At 32.9% G+C, this 9,004-nt stretch overlaps 1 pseudogene; it reads right to left on the bottom strand.

Annotated features, from left to right (window-relative positions):
• Positions 1 to 863: 863 nt before the first annotated feature.
• LOC100915913 lies at positions 864 to 1,409 on the bottom strand (annotated as a pseudogene).
• Between the last annotated feature and the right edge of the window lie 7,595 nt (positions 1,410 to 9,004).

The following is a 9,004-nucleotide window of genomic DNA, read 5'->3' as shown; positions in this document are numbered from 1 at the left end:
AATTTTAGAGAAGAACATTACAACTTCTAGGGATATTTCAGCTTTAAATTTGCTGATCAAAATCAAGTTGCTGATTTAAATTGTCAGTTTTTTTTGATAAACTTTTTTTTTTTTTTTTTGTCAGAGACTTGATAGATGTGGGAACATGACATTCACAACTTTTGCCTACATAATCATGCATATGAAGAAAAAACAAAAACAGAAACAGCATTCTCTCTTTTTCTAAAAAGAAATTTCTAGATGATTGGTTCAAGTGATTTTCTGATAAGGTAAGGAAAAAGATAAAACAAGAGCACAAATATAAATATGCTATTATAATGATTTGGAAAATTTGAACCTGCCCAGCAGAGTATTTTCTTTCTTTCTTTCTTTTTTCTTCCCTTTTTTCTTCATTTTCTTTTTAAAGTAATAGAGCCTGTGTTAATCTACTCCCTTACTAGTAGTTTTGAACACTTTTCTAAGTTCCCCAATGCCTTTTTTTATATCCCTTCCAACCAGAAAATCTTCCTATGAAATATACAAACAGAAAATCCTTTAAAATTTGGAAACTGAGAAGACTTTTTTGTTTGGTTTTCCTTTGATCATTGACTTATTTTTATTCTCTTGAAATATTATGTAAGCTTTATATTCATTTTCTCTTTTGTTCATTTGTTTTTATCTTGCTTGGTTGCTGTACTTGTTCTTTAAAATAGTTCATTATGCTTTCATTTTACTATCATCCCTTTTATCCTTCATTCCATACTTCCAAGACACATTATATGTAAATATTCCATGATTTAAACCTTACATTCCTACTGCCTGTTTTCTTCCTTCAGAAAAATAAAATACATATAATACAGCTTTGAATCTGACTATAAAAGGAATCAATATATCTTTTCCCATAAATTCACATTGATAAATTGGGAAACATCCAGAGTAGGGATACTGATTTCAGACAAGACTAGGTGTATGAAGCGGTTAATAATCATTTCTGTGGCCTTTCTGGTCTCTTAAGTTTTTCTCCCACAGTATCTATAGGCTGATTTGATCCAAACTTGTCATGATGAGCTCTAAACCTAGAATGTGAATAGGAGAATTGTCATGAAATACAACGTCCATGAAATACTCTAATACTCTTTATAAACTCTATTATCTTCTGCTCCAAATATTTATTCAGTATGACATTGGATAGAGCCTTCTTAAGTGGTATAACACTTTTGTCCTTGATATTGGTTATTCTCCAGTAGGATGAATGACTTTGCATTTTATAATGCAAATTACTCAATTGGGTTGAAGTAGATTCCTCTATAGGCAAAAGCATTTCTGAAGATTTCAATTGTGAGCCAAACTGAAAGCTGTTCTCAAAGGTGCAATCTGTTCCATGCTTAGATGATGGCCATGACTTGGCTACCAGCAATGTATATATTGTTATAATTAAAAATAGAACAAAAAGGCAAAAATATCAAGGGAATTAATGAAAAAAATACAAAGGATGGTAGCCTAGCAGTACAAGACCTAAAACTCTATTATAAAACTGCAATCAACAAAACCATTTGGTACTGGCTAAGAAATAGAGTGATCAGTAGAAGAGATTAGATGTACATGACACAATAATTAAGGTCTATAGTCTTTGATAAACCCATAAACTCCAGCTGCTGGGTTAAGAAATCCCAGCAGCTATTTCACAAAAATTGCTAGGAAGACTGAAAAATAATGTCAGAAACTTGGCATAGACCTACATCTCACACCTGATACTAAAATAAGGTCAAAATGGGTAATGTAGTTTTTGATAAATCCCTAAACTGTAGGTTCTGGGATAAGAAGGCACTATTTTACAAAAACTGCTAGGAAAATTGGAAAATTATATGTCAGAAACTCATCATTGATCTACAGTATCTTACACCTCATGCTAAAATAAGTCAAAATAGGTACATGATTTGGGTGTAAAGACTGATGCCATAAGCAATTTATGAGAGCAAGGGATAAATTACCTATCAGATCTTTGGAGAACAGAAGAATTTATGACCAAAGAAGAACTAGAGATCATTATGAAAAGCGAAATGGGCAACTTTGATTACATTAAATTAGAAAAGTTTTTGGCATAAACAAAACCAATGCAACCAAGAATAAAAGGGAAAAATTCTTATAGCCAGTGTTTCTGATAAAAGCCTTATTTATAAAATACATATAGAACCGTGTCATATTTATAAGAATACAAGTCACTTCCCAATTCATAAATGGTCAAAGGATATGAACAGACAATTTTCAGAAGATAAAACTAAAGCCATTTATAGTCATATGAAAAAAAAAATGCCCTGAATCACTATAAATTAAAAAATTGCAAATAACAACCCTGAGGTACCTCCTTAAAACTCTCAGACTGGCTAAGATGACAGGAAAAGATGAGTAATGATAAATGTTGGAGGGAATGTGGGAAAACTGGAATACTAATAACATCATTGATGGAGTTGTGAAATCATACAATCATTCTGGAGTGCAATTTAGAATTCTGCTCAAAGGAGTATAAAATTATGCATACCTTTAGACCCCAAGGAAATCATAAGGGAGGGGAAAGGACCCACATGTGCAAAAATGTTTGTAGCAGCTTTTCTGTAGGGGCAGAGAAATGGAAAATGAGTAGATGCCCATCAATTGGGAAATTGCTGAATAAGTTATGGTATATGAAAGTAATGGAATATTACTGTTCTATTAAAAAAAATGATGAACATGCTGATTTTAGAAAGGCTTAGAAAGATTTACATGGAGTGTCGTTGAGTGAAACAAGCAGAACCAAGAATACATTATACACAGTAACATCATAAATTGTGTCTTAATCAACTGTGATATTTGGTTTTGTCTCAGCAGTTCAGTGATCTAAAGCCAATGCAATAAACTTTGGATGGAAAATGTCATTTGCATCCAGAACCAGAACTAGAAATACTGGATGTAAATCAACACATACTATGTTCACTTTTTTTCTGCTTTTGTTTTCTCTTATGTTTTTTTTTTTCCTTTTATTCTGATTTTTCTCTCCCAACATGATTGAAAAAGTTAATTTATATGTATAATCAGAAAAAATAAAATGATATATAAATGAAATTGAAATAAATATACTTTTATAAATTAAAGCTAGATAAAAAATTATTCTTAATTTGTAAGGTTAATATTAGAAACCTAGCAGTCTAAGAGTGTATTCCTAGAATCTTGAGGGAGATTACTTTTAGTTTTAAGTGAGATAATCCTTTTCAGAAACTACATATGTTTTTCTCCCCACTAAAGGGAATATCATGCTATACAGATATCATATATTCTAGCTTTTCAATCATTGTTTTATTACTAGCTATGACTTAAATTGTCCTACCAACCTATTTCAGATTATGGTATAAATTTTACTAACTGTATACTTCCTTGTGTCCCAGTTGACTTTTTATTTATATTTAAATATTTTCCAAATTTGTATTCTCCTGTTTAGCTTAGATTTTGTATCTGCTATTTAGCAGACTGTGTATTGTATTGCATATTCTTAATAAAAGCCTAACTTAACTGATTGATATTCCTGATTCTTACCTCTCCTGACCTGCCCTGGACAAGGGTTGAATGTTCATGATATTCCATTGTAAACATTCTTGTATAAGTGAACAGGTAATACCACCTAACTCTAATGCTTCCTATAAATTTTTCCCCTAATGAAAGCATCCAATAACAATGTTTTTAATAAATTAGATTAGATATCCTTAGTTTTTTTTTTTCCTTTTCAGTTCTAGTTCTGTAATACTTGTTCCTATGAGCTTATTATAAAATACAAAGTAAAAATAAAAGTTAATATTATTCACACACTCTGTTGCATAAAATTATTTTGTATTTACTTAACTGAATCTGTGTTGTAAGTGGCATGAAATCAGGGACTGTTTGATTTTTTTTTTTTTAGTCTTTAACTCCTAGCACTGTTCTTATAATTCAGTGAGTACTTAATAAAATGTGTTGAATTAAATTAAATTCATAGTTATGTATTTGCTTACAAATCTAATCAATATAAACAGGAAAATTAATCAAATGTATTATATCCTATCATCTATTCTTTAGAAATAATCATAAAGTTGTCTATCATTATGTGGATAATTGTTTCAATGTTCCTGATGCAGGAAAGATTCCAATCTTTGATTCCCAACCCCCCCTAGCTAATGTAAATTACCCTTTGACTCACAAATCCTGGTCCCTTTGAATTCCAATAGAATGTCCGGACCTGTCCCAGCCCCACCCGGATCTGAGCCAACTTTGGGGCTACACCCCAAAGCCCCTCAAGGTAAGTCTCCGACTTAAAAGGGCCACACTGGGAACCCTTCTTTGCAGAGATTCCAAACATGATCGCCATGTGAGGCCCTCTGTCCACTGGACCCTCTGTCCAGTGCCCTCCTTATCTCTACCTTCACCTATCTCCTACTTCTAAACTCAGTAATAAACCTCTTTTATTAATCTAGCTCTCCGGGCAAATAAATGTTTTTATTGGGAATTCCCCTCCACTACTAGACCTCAAATACCGCCGTATCCTTTCGCCGAATCTAAGGGGGTTGCAGGGGAACTCTGTTTGACTCCCTGTATCCCAAACTTGCCACTAGACCTTAACTAAACCCTAATTTCATTTAGGCACCCCAAATGTAAACCTCAACATGTGGTCTACACCTCAACATTTGGTCCAGACCTCAACAGTTCCCAAAGGCCTTTATTCAGCTGAAGCAGAAGATATTTAGGACACACAAAGAACATTAAGCACTATAGGGAAAGCAAACAAACTGGACTTCAAAATCTGTTTTTGAGTTTTGCCTTGGAAAGGGGGACAGGAAGTGGATAAAAGGAAAAGGAGAGAGTTAAGTAAAGTCTCCTCAGGAGACATTTTTATGTGCATAAAGGTGATTCTGTGTATCACTATTATCATTTGCATTTCTTATCCCTTTGGGAATCTCCAAGAACTCTCTCTTGTTTTTATTCTCCCTCTGTTCTCATGCAGAGGTGAGCCCCCAGATCCTGCTTACCTGGAAGGTACTAGACCATCTGGGAACAATGCTTAGTAACAAGCACTTTTTTGTCTATTGACCTTTAGTCCCTCTTATTCTTCCTCCTCCCACCCCCACCAAAGACAACATCTGTTGCCTTCTGTTTTATAATATATGCCAAGCAAATCACAGAGCCCCAAGACTTCTCTACTTGGTTCCTGAGACTCCTCTTTACAAAAATTAATGAAGGAGGAAATAGGTCATTAATCCTGAATATATTTGTCTGTATCCAATTGATTTAATTCAGCATTTTGGGTTATATTAAAAGTCAATAGTAATATAATCTCAAAGAGATTATACACATAGCATAGTTTCAAAGCAAAAACCTTTCTAGAGAATATAATCTAAATAATTCTATCCAGCTAAAATTTTCCTTATTGCTTACTTCACTGGATTGATTATCAGCATCTCCCCCCAAACATACACACACACACACACACACACACACACACACACGCACGCACACACACACACATGCACACACTGATTTTCTAAAATAAAAAAATTCCAAATTTTCGTGGCAAATAGAACAAATATTCTATTGCATTTCTGATTAAGTCTTTTAAAAATGTGACCCTGGATAAATAAATTAACCCCTCAGGGCTCCAGACAATTTCCTAATACTACATTTCAGAGAAGATACAAATCTGTATTGGTAGGGGGAGTTTATAGAGCATAATTCTTTGTTGTTGTTGCTGTTGTTATTTTCTTTTTATTTTCAAAACATATGCATGGATAAATTTTCAACAATGACCCTTGCAATACCTTGTATTGCAAATTTTTCCCCTCCTTCTCTCCACCCCTTCCCCTAAGTGGCAAGTAATCCAATATATGTTATACATGTTAGAAATATATGTTAAATCTAATACATGTACACATATTTATCCAATTATCCTTCTACACAAGAAAAACATTAAAAAGAAAAAACATGAGAAAGAAAACAAGATGCAAGAAAATACAATAAAAAGAATGAAAATGCGATGTTGTGGCCCACACTCAGTTCCCACAGTCCTCTCTTGTAATGTTCTCTGTTTTACTTTCATTAGATTTGGCTCAGAGAGAGAGAGCGAGGTCTCTCATTTTCCTGAGGTCTCTGGGAGAAGACTTCGTTTCAGTTCAGTAATCACCACAAGTACAGCTAGGTATTAAAGTCAAAATCCTTTATTATTTCCTTGCCTGGGACCTGGGCCAACTTTCTTGAGGTCCTCCTGAATGTATCTTGGTTTCTGTGGGGAAGTCAGGAGGACCACCACCACGGTTTCTGTCTTCCCTAGTTCTGATTCTGGCTGAACCAACATTGTCTTTATCAATTCCACTGACTTAACACCTTGTAAGAATCCTTGTTTCAAAGTTCTGGCCCATAACACTCTCTCTGGCTGTAGATGGCTCTCTTCATCACATTATTGGAACTGGTCTCAATCATCTCATTGTTAAAAATAGTGACATACTTTAGAATCAATCTTCATATGATCTTGTTGTTGCCATGTACAATGATCTCCTGGTTCTGCTCTTTTCACTTAAGACCAATTCAGGTAAGTCTCTCCAGACCTCTCTGAAACCATTCTACTGATCATTTCTTATTAAATATAATTTTTCATAACATTCATAGACCATAACTTACTCAGCCAGTCTTCAATTAATGGGCATCCACTCAGTTTCCTCTTTCTTACCACTATAAAAAGGGCTGCCACAAACATTTTTGCACATGTGGGTCCATTTCCCTCCTTTAAGATTTCTTTGGGATATAAGCCTAGTAGAGAAACTGCTGGATGAAAGGGTATGCACAATTTGATAGCCCTTTGGGCATAGTTCTAAATTGTTCTCCTGAATGGTTGGATCTGGATCGGTTGACAACCCCACCAACAATGTATTAGTGTCCCAGTTCCCCACAACCCATTCAATATTAGTCATTATCTTTTCCTGTCATCTTAGTCAATCTGTGAAGTGTATGATGGTACCTCAGAGTCTCTCAATTTGCATTTCTCTGATCAATAGTGATTTAAAGCACCTTTTCATATGACTAGAAATGGTTTCAATTTCTTCATTTGAAAATTTTCGGTTCATATCCTTTGATATCAATTGGAGAATGACTTGAATTCATACAAATTCTTACAAAATTTCTGGCATACTAATTTCCAATTTTCCCATCAGCTTTGCTCAGATAGTGAGCTCTCATCCTACAATCTGGGGTCTTTGGGTTTAGCAAACACTATATTACAGTAGTCTTTGACTATCATGTCTGGTGAATCTAATCTATTCCACTGATTGACTACTCTGTTTCTTAGCCAGGAGCAAATGGTTTTGATGACCACTACTTCACAGAATAGATTTTGGTCTGATGCAGCTAGGCCATATTCATTTGTTTTTATAAAATTAACTTCCTTGATATTCTTGATCGTTTGTTCTTCCAGGTGAACTTTGTTATTATATTTTATAGATCTGTAAAATAATTTCTTGAATTATTTCTTGAATAATTTCTTGAATGATATTTTTCCATTTGATTAGATCTGACTTTATTTGTATGGAAAGGGTTTTGTAATTGTGTTCATATAGTTCCTGACTTTGCCTTGGAAGATAGAGTCCCAAATATTTTATATTATCTACAGTTATTTTAAATGAAATTTCTTTTTGTATTTCTTGCTGAAGGACTTAGTTTGTTATATATAAAAATACTGATGATTTATATGGATTTATTTTATATCCTGCAACTTTCTAAAGTTGTGAATTGTTTCTTGTAGTTTTTTAATTGATACTCTAGGACTCTGTAAGTATACTATCATCATTTCAAGAAGTAATAATTTGGTTTCCTCATTATCTACTCTAATTCCTTTAATCAATTTTTCTTCTCTTATTGTCAAAGCTAACATTTCTGATACAATATTAAATAGTAATAGTGATAGTGGGCAACTGTGTTTTACTTCTAATCTTAGTGTGAATGGTTCTAATGTGTCCCCATTACATGTGATGCTTGCTGATGGTTTTAAATAGATGCTATTGATCATTTTAAGGAAAATTCAATTTATTCCTATATATTTTTAGTGTTTTTAATAGAAATGGGTGTTGGATTTTGTCAAATATCAATATATAAATCCTAATTGTTCATGGTGTATTATCCTGAGGATCATGACTTGCTGTGATCTCTTTGCTAATACTTTATTTAAGTTTTTGCATTAATATGCATTAGGGAAATTGTTTTGACCCCACCTGGTTTCAGAAAAAGTATGATATCTTATCTGTGTTATAAAAGGAATTTGATAGGACTCCTTTTTTCTCTGTTTTCCCAAATAGTTTGCATAGTATTGGAATTAATCATTCTTTAAAAGTTTGGTAGAATTCACATGTAAATCCATCTGGCCCTGGATGTTTCTTCTTATGTAGTTGATTAATAACTTGTTCAATTTATTTTTCTAAAATGATACTTTTGAGGAAATTTATTTCTCTTTTGTTAATCTGGACAATCTACATTTTTGTAAGTATTTCTCCGTTTCACTTAGATTATCAGATTTATTGACATATAATTGAGTAAAATAACTCCTAATTATTGCTTTAATTTCCTCTTCATTGGTGGAAAGTTCTTCCTTTACATATTTGATACTAACAATTTGAGTTTCTTCTTTCCTTTTTTTAAATCATATTACAGGTATATCTATTTTGTTGTTTTTTCATTAAACCAACTTTTAGTTTTGTTTATTAATTCAATTGTCATCTTACTAACAAATTTATCAATCTCCCATTTTATTTTCATAATTTTAAATTTGGTATTTAATTGGGGATTTTTAATTTGTTCTTTTTCCAGATTTTTTTAGTTGCAAGCCCAATTCACTGATCTTCTCTTTGTTTTATACAAGAAAGCATCTGGAGCTATACAATTTCCCCTAAAAACTACTTTGTTTCCATCCCACAAATTTTAGAATGTTATATCATTATTTTCATTCTCTTGGATGAAATCATCAATTATTGTTTCAACCATTTTT

Source organism: Sarcophilus harrisii, chromosome 1, assembly GCF_902635505.1.
Source record: "Sarcophilus harrisii chromosome 1, mSarHar1.11, whole genome shotgun sequence".
Taxonomy (NCBI): Eukaryota; Metazoa; Chordata; class Mammalia; order Dasyuromorphia; family Dasyuridae; genus Sarcophilus; species Sarcophilus harrisii.
Note: the sequence above shows the minus strand (reverse complement) of the source record. Positions and strands in the feature narration are given on the sequence as shown.